This window comes from Giraffa tippelskirchi, chromosome 10 (genome assembly GCF_054371585.1).
Source record: "Giraffa tippelskirchi isolate mGirTip1 chromosome 10, T2T-mGirTip1v1.2.pri, whole genome shotgun sequence".
NCBI classification, from domain to species: Eukaryota; Metazoa; Chordata; class Mammalia; order Artiodactyla; family Giraffidae; genus Giraffa; species Giraffa tippelskirchi.
This window is the reverse complement of record NC_137284.1, coordinates 116,735,285-116,752,528: the sequence shown is the minus strand read 5'-3', so window position 1 is coordinate 116,752,528 and position 17,244 is coordinate 116,735,285. Positions and strand designations below refer to the sequence as shown.

Genomic DNA, 17,244 nt, shown 5'->3' with positions numbered 1-17,244 from the left:
GAATAAGCAGTGTTGGCAGAACAAATTTAACGTAGTCATTCCTCCTAATAGACTGAATTATTGACCAAGTTATAATGGAGGCAGCTGATCTCTGATGAGTTCCTAGAGTCCCAAGGATGTTATCAATTCCTGAGATATTTATTGAATAATCTGTCTGTGACAGGTACTCTGTGAGGTTCCGAGAGTCATATAAAGATGAGTGAGAGAGTTTCTCTGCTCTTAAAGACCTGCCAATTTATTAAGGAGACAGACACATGCTTGAGTGACTGCACTATAAGACAGATCATGATTGAGATTTAAATAGAAACATAAAGTAATTGCAATGATAGAACAGGGGAGGCTGAAAGCGCTTCCTTTCACTACTGTGTGTAGGGAGAGGGGGCTGTTATTTGAAGTGGACCTTGGTGAATGGCAGTTGTTCAATAGGTTACTCTTCACTACTGCTAATCTCAAGGTTATTATTAACTATGTTATAGTCTTAGAAAAAAGGCTGTGCAGGTGCCCAAGCAAGCTTCCCTGAGATAAATGTCAAGATATCTAGGGACATGGTGATTGACCATCCATCTTGGAGTCAGCATTGATTATATAAATTGGTATAAATGGGAGGTGGGATGAGAGAATAAATACCACGGAGGGGATAGGATGGTGTCTGATGTTCTCTTAATGCTCGAACCTCCACCCTGAAAATCAGGGATTCATTTGGGCAACAATGAGTACACAAAGCTAAAAGTGCCATATTTTTTAAAGAAATGATATTTTGGCAGAGGAGTGGCCACACTGGGATCTAAGTGACAAAGTTTAACAGAGAGAAGATTATTTCTCTTCTCCCAGACTCAGACCCCAGAGTAACAGCATCCACAGCTCAGTCGACTGTCAGACATCAAGTGCTGAGCCCAGACATACAACAGGAGAAACTCTATCACATAGCAGAACAGGCTTCTCATGAAGGGCTCCTGAAGTTGTGGCTGACACTTGGCAGATCAGTTTTGGGGTGCTCGACTTGTAGGGTCACCAATCATTCTGGTTCTCCCATGAGTTTTCCGGGCTTGGCACTGAAAATCCTTCATTCCTAGAAAACCCTTCAGTTCCAAGGAAAGCAAGGCAGCTAGCCGGTCACCCCACTTGAGAAACAAAGACTATTTGTGATCTCATTTTGAGGGAAACTATGCTCTGAGTGCTCTACTACATATAAGTGAGCATCTCAACCTGCCATCTGTGTTTACACACCTGAACACAAATGCTCAACTGCATACTATTTTCCTAATTGACTTTATAGTACACCATTCTCTCTAGATCATTACAAAACATGATTTCAAAATATTCCCATGATGGGAAAGAACATCAGCTGTGAAGATATTAAGAATGTTTTATAATTTCTAGACTAGCCACTTCCTTATTCTAACATTATGAACACATTGGTTCTGTGAATGCATAAATATTTAATTTCATGGATAATTAACTCTTCATAAGAAAAATTATTTCAACTTGAAATCTTAAATGGCTATTTGCCTTCTGAGATTATAAGTTTTGAAGATTTTGTTTTTTGTGACAAGAAATAGGCTGAGAGATCTAACATTTGTTGAGAAGCTGGTATAAACTGGAATTACTATAATTCTTTTAATCCTCATACAAAACATGAGATGCAAGTATGGCTGGCCAGATCTTACAGATGAGGAAACTGAGGCACTGAAAGGTGAAATGAAACAAGGCAACAAAGCTAGTAAGTGGTGGAGCTGGAACTCCAACTCAGACCAGTTTGACTACCTATGGGGATTTTAAATCTTTGTAGTATTATTCTCTCAGTAAAACTCCACCCTGCTGTTTTATTACATATAATCACTATGGTCATAAGGGGCAGGCAGCATAGAGAATTACTGAGCTGGATCGTGGAGTCAGGAAAGAATGGAATCCTTCATCTTTGGGCAATGACTCCCCTCTATTCTCTAAATGCATATTGCTTAAAAGTCTTGTGTGTCTACAATGGAATATTACTCAGCCATTAAAAAGAATACATTTGAATCAGTTCTATTGAGATGGATGAAACTGGAGCCCATTATACAGAGTGAAGTAAGCCAGAAAGAAAAACACCAATACAGTATACTAATGCATATATATGGAATTTGAAAGATGGTAACGATAACCCTATCTGTGAGACAGAATAAGAGACACAGATGCTTAGAACAGTCTTATGGACTCTGAGGGAGAAGGTGAGGGTGGGATGTTCTGAGAGAATAGCATTGAAACATGTATATTATCATATGTGAAAGAGAACACCATTCCAGGTTCGATGCATGAGACAAATGCTCAGGGCTGGGGCAATGGGATGACCCAGAGGGATGGGATGGGGAGGGAGGTGGGAGGGGGGTTCAGGATGGGGAACACATGTAAACCCATGGCTGATTCATGTCAATGTATGGCAAAAACCACTACAATATTTTGTAAAGTAATTACCCCAACTAAAATAAATAAATTTATTAAAAATAAAAATAAAAAAAACACAGAGGGTGATTGCAGAGAAGTGAGCATTTAAATGAGAAATTAGTATCAAAATGAAAAATTAATATTAAAGATATTTGAAACAAACAAAAAAAAATAAAAGTCTTGTATGTCTAATACTAATACAGCTATACTAACTTTTCAGACATTAGTATTTGCCTATCTTCTTTCATCCATTTACCTTCAACCTTTCTGAGCCTTCAAGTTCTTGTAGCAAAATAAAGTTATTCGAAAAAATTAGTATGCTCTTTTACTATCAAGCTTAGGCTATTTACATTTACTATGATTATTAATGTACTTAAATTTATTTCTACCATCTTATTTTGTTCTGTTTATTGTGCTTTTGCTTTACTTCTTTGTTGTTGTTGTTTTATGGAATAAGTTATTTTCTTCTTTTTTCCCTCCACCAGGTTACATATTATACTTCCTGTTGTTGTTTTTCAGTCACCCAGTCATGTCCGACTCTTTGCAACCCCATGGACTGCAGCACGCCAGGCCTCTGTGTCCCTCACCATCTCCCGGAGTTTGCCCAAGTTCATGTTCATTGCATAGTGATGCCGTCCAGCCATCTCATTCTCTGACGCCCTCTTCTCCTTCTGCCCTCGATCTTTCCCAGCATCAGGGAATTTTCCAATGAGTCGTCTGTTTGCATCAGATGACCAAAATACTGGAACTTCAGGTTCAGCATCAGTCGTTCCAGTGAATATTCAGGGTTGAGCTCCCTTAAGATTAACTGGTTTTATCTCCTTGCTGTCCAAGGGGCTTTCAGGAAGCTTCTCCAGCACCACAGTTTGAAGACATCAGTTCTTAGATGTTCTGCCTTCTTTATGATCCAGCTCTCACAACTGTACATGACCACTGGGAAGACCATAGCCTTGACTGTACTGACCTTTGTTGGCAGAGTAATGTCTCTGCTTTTCAACATATTGTCTAGGATCGTCATCGCTTTCCTGCCAAGAAGCAATCGTCTTCCGATTTCATGGCTGCAGTCACCATCGCAGTGATGATATATTTTCTATCCTTCTTCTAAACAAAATAATGAATTAGAATGAGTTCAACTCCAATAACCTTCCCCAGCCATTTTGCTCATTTGTCCTCCCAACTAGACATTGTTATTTCTGTTATTCAGGGTAGTCAATGGTTACCTATATTTACCTGTGCTGACTTTTTTTTTTGATCACTGTTTCTATGTTCAATGTACGCCTTCTTTCTATATTCAGTTTCCTTCTTCCTATTGTAGTATATGCTTCAGAAGTTCATTTAGATCGTGTCTTGAAATCATATATTTTTTCAGTTTTTTTCAGTGAGTAGCTTTATTTCAGTTTAGCTGGACACAGTATTCTACCTCTCCAGTTATTTTTTTTTTCAATACTCCATAGCTATCATTCCATTGACTCTTAGCCTCCTTGTTGATTTTCAGGAATCTGTAGTCTTTCAAATGTTGTTTTCCTGTAGACAATTTATTTTTTCCTCTATGGTTGCTTTTAAGAATTTGTCTTTTACATGGCGGTCTGAAATTTCACACTGATGTGTTACTTTGTAAGGTTTTCTTTTTATTTATCCTTTTAGGGATTTATTGTACTTTAAAGTCTAAGGATTTGGGTCTTTTATCAACCCACATATACACTCTCTTTAAACACTGCCTCTCTCTTATTTTCTCTATTCTTTCATTCTGGAAATTCTATTGAATGAACCTTCTTGTTTTATGTTTCAAAATTTTAAATCTCTCTCCTATTTCTCCTCTATTTATTTATCTATGCTGCATATTCTGAACAATTTCTTCAAATATGTTCTGTTGCCTCTAACTTTCCCTTCAGCAAATCTACTCTACTGTTTAACCCATCCTTTGAGCTTTTAATGACTGTAGTGTTAAAGGATTATTTTTAGAATTTCTGTTTCGTTATTTTGAATTTTTTCTATTTTTTCATAGTGACTCATTCTTCAGACTTTGATTCACTTTTGTGTTCTTAATTATTTAGATTAATTTAAGTATACCTGTATTAGGTACCTTTTCAGATTGCTGGTTTGTATTTCAAGTCCTTGAGGCCCTACTGTCCCAGCATATTGAATTTTCTTATCCTTACTCCTCTTTTTTGTTCTTCATTCCCTACAGAAGCTCCATACAACTTTAACTAGGGGAATATTCCTTCAGGATGGTTTTGTGTCTATATCTGCCATGTGAATCCCCAACCAGTTTATATTAATTTCTTAGCTTGGTGGATCCTGGATTATGGGGTTAGTATACATTTTTCAGTCCACGAGATGTTCAATATGGGGTTTTAGTTTCCTATAGAGACTTTTTCCCATCCAGAACCTAGGCACTGGAAGGCAAGCTAAGCCATAGTTTTCCTAGAAGCAGGAAGTACTACTACTAAAACAAGTAGGAAGTAGAGGACAGAATAGGTAGTTATATTCCTGCTCCATCGTTGACTACCTGAATGACCTTGAGTGAGTCACAGTCTCTTTCTTAGTTTCAGCTTCCGGAAAAATTATTAATACCGACCTTGCCTAACTGTTAGAATTAAATGAACAAATGTGTAAATACTTGTCAAAATACCTGGCAAATAGCGAGCACTCAATAAATAGTAGCTGCCTCCCTCCATCAAGACAGAAAGAATAGACGTGTATATTGTCATATCATTAATTAGAGATGATCTGACAAAAAGGGATTTCAACAGCTAATTTAGATGCTTAGTGAATCTAGCCTTTAGAAATCTGGAGTATTTAAGGATTCAGTTGGGAAAGAAAAGGTCAATATAGATGCAAACCCTGACTTGTGCTTCACTTCCAACACCCAGTGCATTGAAGATTCATAGCTTCTGAATCTCAGCTTATAGAACCTCTCTATGACAGCTGGCTGCCACGGTATTTAGAATATGAGTGGGGTCACTGCTTTAAATTACTGTTGAATCTGATCTTATCAAAGAATAATGACTTCCATGTAGAAACCATGTAAAACCATAGACAGGTTCCCCTTGATGTAGCCTGCCCCTCCCCCCATCCCAGCTGTTAAGGAGTGAAGGGAGGCAGTAAACAGGGAAGACAGCCACTTTCCTGGAAATCTGGGTCAGAATTTCACAACAACCAAGAGATAGAAAGGACTTTAGAAATCATTAACTTGTTGGGAATTGTCAAATCTTATTCCGTGTATCAGTCCTTCACATACCTGGTTGAGGTTATTCATAACAATATGATGGATAATAATTACATCCTGAAGGAATACAGTGAAGTTACTGGATAGGAACTACTTTACTAGAGAACTAAAAGTAATCTTCTACATTATTAACGTTGTATTTTCTAAGGTTGGGATTTGCCAGAATGTTAAAGTAGGCTGCTTTTCTCACCTATTTTAGTAAAGAAATCCACTTGAGGCATGTACTATGTATTCTTGCCTAGAAAATCCCATGGACAGAGGAGCCTAGCGGGCTACAGTCCATGGGATCACAAAAGAGTCGGACATGATTTAGCAACTAAACAACAACTGTGACTCAAATGCAGAAAAAAATGTGGAAGTAGGAAATTCTTTATTCCAAGAAAACAGGGAAGCCTGGTGTGCTGCAGTCCATGGGGTCACAAAGAGTTGGACATGACAGAGCGACTGAACTGCACTGATCAATTTAAATGTTAAACTCCACATCTAAACTGTTTCTCTCCTTCAAAGGTTCCCCTTCTTCCTTCTGAGATACAATCTAAGTGCAAGGAGAAGCTTGGTGTTACGGTAAGAACTCTTGGCCCAAATGCCACCCATCTCTGGAGACTCTTCCTTGCCCCTATAGCAACTGTAATTTTCTTCCGCTGGTATATAGGCAGCAGTGGCCTCTGCTCTCACTGAGTCCTCTGTTGAGGTGTTCTAGACTGGAATAACTTGTGATCTCTCTCAGGGTGGCCCAGCAAGGCAGGTCCCATCTGACTGGATCTTCACTTGCCTCTCGCTATGTGCCTCCCCTCTGAGGCCTGGCTGTGAATCCCAGCTGGCAGCTCAGACAGCCCCCTCCCAGCCTTCTGCTAGAGGGACATTTCCCCTTCATCTTAGCACATGAGTCCAGCCAGAATGTTCAGCTGCCTTCCCTATGGCCTGAGAACTTCAAGATCGCTTCTGTGCTACACTCAGAACACAGGGAAGCATGGGGGGTGGGGGTAGAGACTGTCCTACCCCCATTGTCCCCTAAATATTCCAGATCACTCTTTCTCTCTGATTCTGGATACCTGTGTTTGAGAAGGTCAGCTGATTAACCTCTTCACTCTTTCTGGACTTTCTGTAATCTCACTCCACCACCAACCCCCACTGCCATACACACTAAGTTGACCCAAAGAGCAGCAGCATCTGAACCCTTGTCTTATCTATCTTTCGCTCTTTCCCTTTCAAAAGGACCTTTGTGTCATATTCTCCTTTTTCCTATTTTCTTTGTTCTGGGAAGTACTCACCCTCCCCTTCCCTGGTAACATAAAACACTATTCATGCCAGAAAGGACTACATTTTAAGAATGGATCACTGGGAGGAGAAATGCCTCAGGAGGTAGTTCAATGATATTATCCTGGTTTCATATTTGAGGACAAGCCAAAGTAAAACATGTAATGACCACTATACGTATAGGGAAGAGCTGGTCACCAGTATCCACTGATATTAGTTCTGCGTGCTGCTCCTGTGCACCAGGGGAACCTCCTGGGACCCAAGTGAATAGAAGTGTGAGCCCTGCAGGGCAATGAATTTTTGGTGTCACCTTTGAACCATCTCCAACTACAAGTTCCTCTAGCCACAGTTTATCAGAACTGCTATAATACTGAGAAACATCAATTCCATCTGCTTAGTTAGATGGTGAGGAGGTCAAGGTGGGCAAAGTTAAATACCTAGACAAGAGTGGGAACTCAAATCCAATTCTTTCAACACCAAGTCCAGTACTCTGCAGGGCTTCCTGGGTGGCGCAGTGATAAAGAACCTGCCTGCCATTGTAGGAGACTGAGGTTTGATCCCTGGGCCAGGAAGGTCCCCTGAAGAAGGAAATGGCAACCCACTCCAGTATTCTTGCCTGGAAAATTTCATGGACAGAGGAGCCTGGCAGGCTACAGTCCACGGGGTCACAAAGAGTTGGACACGACTGAGCACACATGCATATGCTTATGCCAGTGCTCTACATGAGTGATGCTCATCAGTGGAGCAGTAAAATGATATAACATGAATGGGGTGGGGGCGGGAAGTTGGGGAGATCCTCTCTCTCCAAAATATTTTCCTTATTAACTTGTTCTATATTCCAATACAATAGAAAGTGAAAGTCACTCAGTCATGTCCAACTCTTTGGGACTCCATGAACTATACAGCCATGGAATTCTCCTAGCCAGAATACTGGAGTGGGTAGCCTTTCCCTTCTCCAGGGGATCTTCCCAACCCAGGGATCGAACGCAGGTCTCCTGCATTGCAGGTGGATTCTTTACCAGCTGAGCCACCAGGGAAGCCCTCCAATACAATAGGCTCTTATTAAAATGCAGATATGCCTGAGGGTATATATATTATATATCATATTTATCTCTTCTATATCTGATATATACATACATATATATATGTGTGTATATATATAGTATGTAATACATTCAGATACCTGGGGAAATATATACCTGGGAATGGGTGGATAAGGCAGTTTATTCACCACTGTTAACATTAATAACTTGGTATGAAATAGTTTATGAGTCCCTATCTCACTGAAGCACTGTACAAACGATAGTCACAATTATCAGGGCATCTTTCCAACCCAGGGATTGAACCCAGGTCTCTTGCATTGCAGGCAGATTCTTTACTGTCTGAGCCACCAGGGAAGCCCTATTGAAGAACATGTGAGTAATTTAACATTTTTTGACTCATTGCAGAATGCTCTTGTAATATGTAAAAAGTGCCAAGGAAACACGCCAGTAATAGTTCATGGACCTAAAAGGGTTTCTTTTTTTTTTTTTTAATGTAAATTTTTCTAATTTATTTGAATAATACATTTGAGGGTCTTGGTAAAAGCATAATTCTGCAGCCATGTTCCTAATATGCAATATGATATTTGGGTTGTGAATTCGGATTGGCTTGGAAGAAAGGAAATGTTATTTAAGTGTTTTGCCTGAAAGGTTAAATACAAAAGCTTCGCGGTGTACTTGAAGGTATCTGAGTTCTCAACTCATAAAAAAAAGCTGAGAGATACCGGGAAAGGTCAAGAAGGCCCCGCAGTAGATGCTGTGCTGTCGTGACATCCCTCATTTCAGGTCCGAGGCACTCAGTTTCCTAGCTGCTGGGAAATTTGGCAACTACCGGCGCTCAGCCGAGCTGCTCAAGGAGAACTAGCCTCAGCAGTGGAGAGCTGTTTAGCCCAAGGTACTGCGCCCCACCCAGCCTACAAGGCGTCTCAGTGCGTAGATAAAGCCCAGCCCCCTCGCCCTAACCAGCTCAATGGACATGGGTTTGGGTGGACTCTGGGAGTTGGTGATGGACAGGGAGGTCTGGCGTGCTGTGGTTCTTGGGTTTGCAAAGAGTTGGACACGACTGAGCGACTGAACTAAGACCTTTTCGAGCTCCAGAACTTCTGGTGGAAGTTTTTTTTAGGTGACTGTAGGGTTGTTCCCTCTGTCCAACCACAAGCGCACTCCCCAAAGAACTTCCTGCCTATAAGTCTCCATCCCAGAGACCTTCACCAGGGACCAACCTGAGACACTCCCGCCCCACTGAGGCGTGACCACGCTGCTCTCTGCCGCCCTTGGGGGGCCTGGCCTGCAGAACAAGGGGGACTGTTCTTGTTCACTCTACATGGAGCTGATTAAAAACTCATGTAGGCAGTAGGAAATGGTAGCGCCTTTAGAGCAGCAATGTTGAGTCAACAGGGAGGATGTTTTCAAAGAGCTCGTGCTCAAGGATCAGTGTCTTTCAACTGACCAGTTGCTTATACTTTCCAAGGCCTCGGAGTCTGCAATACTTGTGATGTAGTAAAATTTCCTGCCTTTTGCTTGTATCAATTACATAGCAGTGCCTCATGGTAAGGTTTGTTATTGTTTAGTTGCTAAGTAGTGTCCGACTCTTTTGTGACCCCATGGAGCCGCCAGGCTCCTCTGTGCATGGGATTCCCTAGGCAAGAATACTGGAGAGGTTTGCCATTTCCTTCTCCAGGGAGTCTTCCTGACACAGGGATGGAAACTGTCTATGTCTCCTGCATTGGCAGGCGGGTTCCTTACCACTGAGCCACCAGGGAAAACTCCCATCTTAACATACTGTAAGAAAAAACTGGGGAAAATTCACAATAAGCTAAACATACCAACTTTTATCCATTGTTAATTTATTAGAATAAAACCTCAATTCATCTATCAATTGGCAAAGATGATAAATGATAATATTTAACATAGGTGAGACCATGAGTAAATGGTCATTGTTACAGAATATCGTAAAGATTTCAATTCTCTTCCAAATTAAAGTCAATGTAATACGGGTTACAGACCCCATTGGAACCTTTATAAAGAGATTCTTAAATTCATTGGAATGAGAAAACAAAAAGAATATAAAAGCTCTTTCTGAAAAGAATAAGTAAAGACTTGCTCTACCCAACATAAAAATTTAAAGTATAAAATTATGGGGAAAACATAAAACTAAAGAAATGAAGAGTGTGGTATTTGTGCAGGAAAAGACCAACTGATCAATAATAGAGAGTAGAGCCTGTAGAAACCCTGTCTGGGGATGGCTGAGAGTCTGTTATATGCCAAAGGTGGCATTTCATGTCAGTAGGGAAAACATAAACCATTCTTTAATTTTATGTCAGTGGATAGAATAAAATTAATTCCTTTCTCACAAAAACAAACAAAATAAATTCTAGGCATTAGTTGGACAACAGTCTAGAAAGGACAAAATGGTAAATATTTTTAACTTTATGGACCATACAATTTCTGTCACATATTCAACCGTGCCCCAGTAGTGTAAAAACAGTCATCAACAATATGTAAACAATAGATGTCACTGTGTTCCAATAAAACTTTATTCACAAAAACAGGCAGCAGGCTGGATTTGGCAGTAATCCAGGTTGCTGAACTCTAAATTAAAAGACCATCAGCATTAAAAAAAAAAAAAAATATATATATATATATATACTATAATAGAAAATATAGGGAAATTTGTTATAACACTGGTGTGAATAAGGCCTTCCTCTAAGCAAGACATAAAGGATTGATTGGAAATATCCAGTTTTGGCAAGAATGAAGGGAAATGTTTTTAAACGCATTCCTTTGGGGCTATTGATTCCACTGCAAGGAGATTATCCTATAGCAGAGATTGCATCCATACACAATGAGAAATCTATATCTCCATAGTTCTGTGTATAGAAAAAGTTAAAAATTAAGCTACATGTTTTTTAACAGAGGTTTAATTAAATTCCAGTACATCTGTACTATGTCTAGCATAGTGTAACAATAGCATTAAAAAAAAATAAGGTTGTTCTGTGTGTACTGACATGGCAAGATAAACTTGATACATTAAGTTTTAAAAAAAGCAATTACCTTCTGGAGTGTATACAGACGGTCCCTGACTTACAATTTTTCAACTTTACAATGGTGCAACAGCAAGATACATTCGGTAGAAAACGTGCTTCAGATTTTGAATTATGATTTTTTCCTGGGTTAGTATATATAGTACCATGCTCTTGTGATGCTGGGCAGGGCAGAGAGCCACATTTTTGGATTATGTTGTTTGTTTTGAGTTTTTTGTCATTATTATTGATTTGCATAAGTTGTTTTTATGTTTCGGAAATTAAACCCTTGTTGTTTGCTGAGTTTGCAGATATTTTCTCCCAGTTCATAGGTTGCCTTTTCATTTTGTTGATTGTTTCTTTTGTTGTGCAAAAGTTTATGTTTGATTAGGTCCCTTTTGTTAATTTTTACTTTTATTTCTATTGCCTTTGTAGACTGACCTAAGAAAACACTGCTAGAATTTATGTCAAAGAATGTTTTGCCTATGGTCTCTTTTAAGAGTTTTGTAGTGTCAAGTCTCACATCTAAGTCTTAAAAGCCATTCTGAGTTTATTTTTGTGTTGAGCATGAGGGAGTCTTCTAAGGTCATTGATTCACATGCAGCTGTCCAGCTCTCCCAACACCACTTGCTGAAGAGACTGTCTTTTCTTTATTGTATATTCTTGCCTCCTTTGTCAAAGATTAATCAACTGTAGATGTGTGGGTTTGTTATAGACCCTTCTTTATGCACAAGAATACTCCCATATATCTACATTTTCAGCTTCAAATTCAGTCTATGATTAGATCTGAGACCAGAAAGTATTCTCACAGTTAAATTACTTTAAATTAACCCTCTAACTTAGTCTCTGTGAAAAACTGCAAAATATTGAATGTCTATCAATAAGGATATGATTGGATCAGATATGAAGTATTCATGGTTTGGAATATCCTATGGCTCCTAAAGGAAAAAAGGTTAGAACTATACATACTGACCTGCAGGGATGTCCATAATTCATTAAGTGAAAACAACAGATTGCAAAGCAGTGTGTGTACTGGGATATGAACTCATTTTTGTAACAACCCAAAAAAGTGGAAAGAAAGGGACACAAACTCATATAGGAATATGTATATTTGTGTATGTGTGAAGAAACAGATTGGTGTGAATGGATTCTTGTCATACGGTTGGCCTAGGTTACATCTGAAGATCAGGATTGGAGAGGTGAAGTGATGAATTTTATGCCTTTGTAACATTTGATGTGCAAAAATAAATATGTATCCTTTTAAATTTTTAATCCAATAATTCAATCCCAGTTGCAAGTACACTGAAGTCATGACAGACCCCCACATTTTCACAATGTACTGTATATCCATACTTCACAAACTTTCAAGTGCATGAGGATGCCTGGAGGTTTGTTAAAACACAGATTGCCAGGCCTCTCATCCTCAGAATTTAACTCAACAGATCTGGGATCAGGCCTGAGAATATGCATTTTTTAACAAGTTCCTAGGTGATGCTGATGCTACTGGTCCATGATCTGACTTTGAGTAGCTGTTAATCTGATTTCTCTGAAGAGAGAAATATCAAAGAGAGCTTCAAGGGTACCTGAGAAGGACTGCGACTAGACAGACAGTTTTTAAGTGTGATGCTTGAGTACCATCAGTTATGGGAAAATGTACTCATTCTCCTCAATGGCACTTAACTGCCTCCTCAGAACCTGCTCAGTGACTGCTGGAGCAGATGCTCTCCTGTACGTTGCTCACAGACATTAAGCATGGGACTGCTGTTGGTGACTCACGTTCAGAGCTTTGCTGTGTCTTTCCACAGCCTTCAGTTCAGTTCAGTCACTCAGTCGTGTGCACCTCTTTGCTACCCCATGGATTGCAGCATGCCAGGCCTCCCTGTCCATCACCAACTCCCAGAGCTTACTCAAACTCATGTCCATTGAGTCAGTGATGCCATCCAACCATCTCATCCTCTGTCGTCCCCTTCTCACCCCGCCTTCAATCTTTCCCAGCATCAGGGTCTTTTCAAGTGAGTCAGTACTTCGCATCAGGTGGCCAAAGTATTGGAGTTTCAACTTCAGCATCAGTCCTTCCACTGAATATTCAGGACTGATTTCCTTTAGAATGGACTGGTTGGATCTCCTTTCAGTCCAAAGGACTCTCAAGAGTCTTCTCCAACACCACAGTTCAAAAGCATCAATTCTTTGGCGCTCAGCTTTCTTTATAGTCCAACTCTCATACCCATACATGACCACTGGAAAAACCACAGCTTTGACTATACAGACCTTTGCTGGCAAAGTAATGTCTCTGCTTTTTAATAAGCTGTCTAGGTTGGTCATAACTTTTCTTCCAAGGAGCAAATGTCTTTTAATTTCATGGCTGCCACCACCATCTGCAGTGATTTTGGAGCCCCAAAAATAAAGTCTGTCACTGTTTCTGCTGTTTTCCCATCTATTTTCCATGAAGTGATGGGACCAGATGCCATGATCTTTAGTTTTCTGAATGCTGAGTTTTAAGCCAACTTTTTCACTGTCCTCTTTCACTTTCATCGAGATGCTCTTTTGTTCTTCTTCGCTTTCTGCCATTATGTGATGTCATCTGCATATCTGAGGTTATTGATATTTCTCCTGGCAACTGTAATTCCAGCTTGTGCTTCATTCAGTCCAGCGTTTCTCATGATGTACTCTGCATATAAGTTAAATAAACAGGGTAACAATAATCAGCTTTGATGTACTCCTTTCCTGATTTGGAACCAGTCTGTTGTTCCATGTGTGGTTCTAACTGTTGCTTCCTGACCTGCATACAGATTTCTCGGGAGGCAGGTCAGGTGGTCTGATATTCCCATTTCTTTAAGAATTTTCCACAGTTTGTTGTTGTACACATAGCGAAAGGCTTTGGCATAGTCATTAAAGCAGAAGTAGATGTTTTTCTGGAACTCTCTCGCTTTTATGATGATCCAACAGATGTTGGCAATTTGATCTCTGGTTCCTCTGCCTTTTCTAAATCCAGCTTGAACATCTAGAAGTTCACAGTTCGCGTACTGTTGAAGCCTGGCTTGGAGAATTTTGAGCATCACTTTGCTAGCATGTGAGATGAGTGCAATTGTGCAGTAGTTTGAGCATTCTTTGGCATGGCATTGCCTTTCTTTGGAATTGGAATGAAAACTGACCTTTTCCATTCCTGTGACTACTGCTGAGTTTTCCAAATTTGCTGGCATATTGAGTGCAGCACTTTCACAGCATTATCTTTTAGGATTTGAAATAGTTCAACTGGAATTCCATCACTTCCACTAGCTTTCTTCGTGCTGACGCTTCCTAAGGCCCACTTGACTTCGCATTGCAGGATATCTGGCTCTAGGTGAATGATCACATCATCATGATTATCTGGATAGTGAAGGTCTTTTTTGTATAGTTCTTCTGTGTATCCTTGCCATCTCTTCTTAATATCTTCTGCCTCTGTTAAGTCCCTACCATTTCTGTCCTTTATTGAGCTCATCTTTGCATGAAATGTTCCCTTGGTATCTCTAATTTGCTTGAAAAGATCTCTAGTCTTTCCCATTCTATTGTGTCCCTCTCTTTCTTTGCATTGATCACTGAGGAAGGCTTTCTTATCTCTTCTCAGTAGTTTTTGGAACTCTGCATTCAAATGGATATATCTTTCCTTTTCTCCTTTGCCTTTGGCTTCTCTTCTTTTCACAGCTATTTGTAAGCTCTCCTCAGACAACCATTTTGCCTTTTTGTATTTCTTTTTCTTGGGGGTAGTCTTGATCACTGCCTCCTGTACGATGTCACAAACCTCCGTCCATAGTTCATCAGGAATTCTGTCTATCAGATCTAGTCTTTTAAATCTATTTCTCACTTCTACTGTATAGTCATAAGGGATTTGATTTAGGTCATACCTGAAGGGTCTATTGGTTTTCCCTACTTTCTTCAATTTAAGGCTAAATTTGACAATAAAGAGTTCATGATCTGAGCCACAGTCAGCTCCCAGTCTTATTTTTGCTGACTGTATAGAGCTTCTCCATCTTTGGCTGCAAAGAATATAATCAATCTGATTTCAGTGTTGGCCATCTGGTGATGTCCATGTGTAGAGTCTTCTCTCATGTTGTTGGAAGAGGGTGTTTGCTATGACCAGTACGTTCTCTTAGCAAAACTCTATTAGCCTTTGCCCTGCTTCATTCTGTACTCCAAGGCCAAATTTACCTGTTATTCCAGGTATCTCTTACTTCCTACTTCCCCTATATTGAAAAGGACATCTTTTTGGGTGTTAGTTCTAGAAAATCTTGTAGGTCTTCATAGAAACATTCAACTTCAGCTTCTTCAGCATTACTGGTCGGGGCATAGACTTGCATTACCATGATATTGAATGGTTTGCCTTGGAAATGAATGGAGATCATTCTGTCGTTTTTGAGATTGCATCCAAGTACTGCATTTTGGACTCATTTGTCGACTATGATGGCTACTCCATATTCTCATGGAAGCCAGTTGCTTGCCTGCTGGCTGCCTGAAATGATGTTGGCAATGCTGTGGGCACTTAGAAGCAGCAGCAGCATACCTGGCTCCCTCTGGCCTGAGGGAGCCAACAAGCCTAACTCAGGGGTCTGTGAGAGCTAACACATGATGGGAGCAAACGGTGTCATGGACAAGTTTTCAGTTTTCATTCTCCTGGATGGCTTGTTTGGTGGGGCAGATGACAAAACTATTGAAATAGAAGAGCTAAAATTGGGGTGAGAGTTATTGGGGATTTCCGGAAGAAACCTGAGGGATCAGCCAGATCACTAGGCATTCACTGAATGCACCATGTTCTCTCATTCTCTCTAGGTGGCTGAACAGTGGGTCAGACTTCAGGGTTTCACATTACACCAACTTGATTTGGAATGCTAGTTCAACCCCAGCCTAAGATGTGATCCTGAGCATATTACTTAACATTTCTGAGCCCTGGTTTCCCCACCTGTAGAAAGAGTAGAATAATAAGTGCCACAGAGGATTGTCATCAGCTTTAAGGGAAAAATGTTATATGTAAACACCCTAAGTTTTCTTTGTAGTTATCATCATCATTATACTATTTCATGGATTATAAGAAACACATGTAAAATTTTTTGATATCCTTGAAATCAGGAAGCACAGGCAACTGGTGTGAGGTAATTGTTATTTTCTGTGCCTGAGAACTTTCAAAATGGGCATTAGCAGCTTATAAGAAAATCTCAGAAACTATAGTAGAGTTCTCATCTAAGAAACACAGCATCACTAATACTCTTGGTGGCCTAGACTCAAAGATGATATTATTGTGAAAAGCATGGACGGTGATACCTAGAAGGTGAAAAGTGATTTAGGAGAGCTGAATTCTCAGTGAGGGGAGAAGTTTTAGAAATATCATTACCATATTATCGAAGATCCAGCAGGGACCAGATAGTGTACTCAAATTGGGGAATTAAGGACAATTGGGGAATTAGCCAAAGGACACTTTACAACGGTATGGATCGGGTTTAAAATAACCAGCAAAGGATAGTGGAGTGGCTCCAGACCAGAAGAGTAGGGAGCAGGTACCACCCCTTGGCTTGAAGGGGCAAAGAGGGCTAGCAGTTATTAGACCCGTGAGAAGGTAGCTGTGTAGAGAGGGGGGCTGGCAGGAGCTGTGGCCTTTGATAGAGGGAAGGGCCTGAGAAGGGAGGGGACTTGGAGAATAAACACCTACCCTCACAGACCTTCCACCCTCTGACCTCCTTCTGGTGCTCCTCATCAGCTGAACTGATGAGAACCCAAATGACAAGGAGCCCTTATGTGAAGTCCCCACAGTTAATCCTCCTGGGGCATTCAGGACATAAAAATTGCAGAGGGTGAATTGGAGGGTCAAGTAGTGGATGCCCACATACTAACCTGTATATTGCTTACATTTTTTTCTATGGACATGATTTTTAAATCTTTGTGGATATATCTAAAATGTCTCTTTCAGTAGGTATAAAATAAAGATTCTAAGTAATAGAAAGAGAGCTTCTATTTAGCTTTGGAACCTCCAAAGCCTAAAAAGTCTTGCAAAATCCTATTTCCTATCACATCCTCAAATCAATTCCAGGTAGATCCTACATCTAAATGTAAAAGGCAAAACCATATAGCTTTCAGAAGCTAATGTTGGAAAATACTTTCTTCACTTTTGGATAATGAAAGACTTCTTTAATGGGCCATAAAAAGAAGTAACAGGAAATTAAAATATTAGTAAACTAGATGACATTGAAATTAAGAACTTTGATTTCTCAAAAACTATTATTAAGAGGGTAGAAAGGAAAACACAGAG

General features: G+C 39.9%; 1 protein-coding gene across 2 annotated transcripts in view; it reads left to right on the top strand.

Moving 5' to 3' along the window:
- Positions 1-17,244, top strand: part of PALS2 (protein associated with LIN7 2, MAGUK p55 family member) — a 405,603-nt gene that overhangs the window by 4,141 nt on the left and 384,218 nt on the right. The window contains exons 1-3 of one of the 2 annotated variants that reach the window (XM_081533868.1): positions 1,194-1,720; positions 6,158-6,214; positions 8,274-8,322. The gene's annotated coding sequence lies outside the window, so the exon portion shown is untranslated. Of the gene's footprint in view, positions 1-1,193; positions 1,721-6,157; positions 6,215-8,273; positions 8,323-17,244 lie in introns of those variants that run through there. The other variant, XM_081533867.1, reaches the window with a different exon arrangement.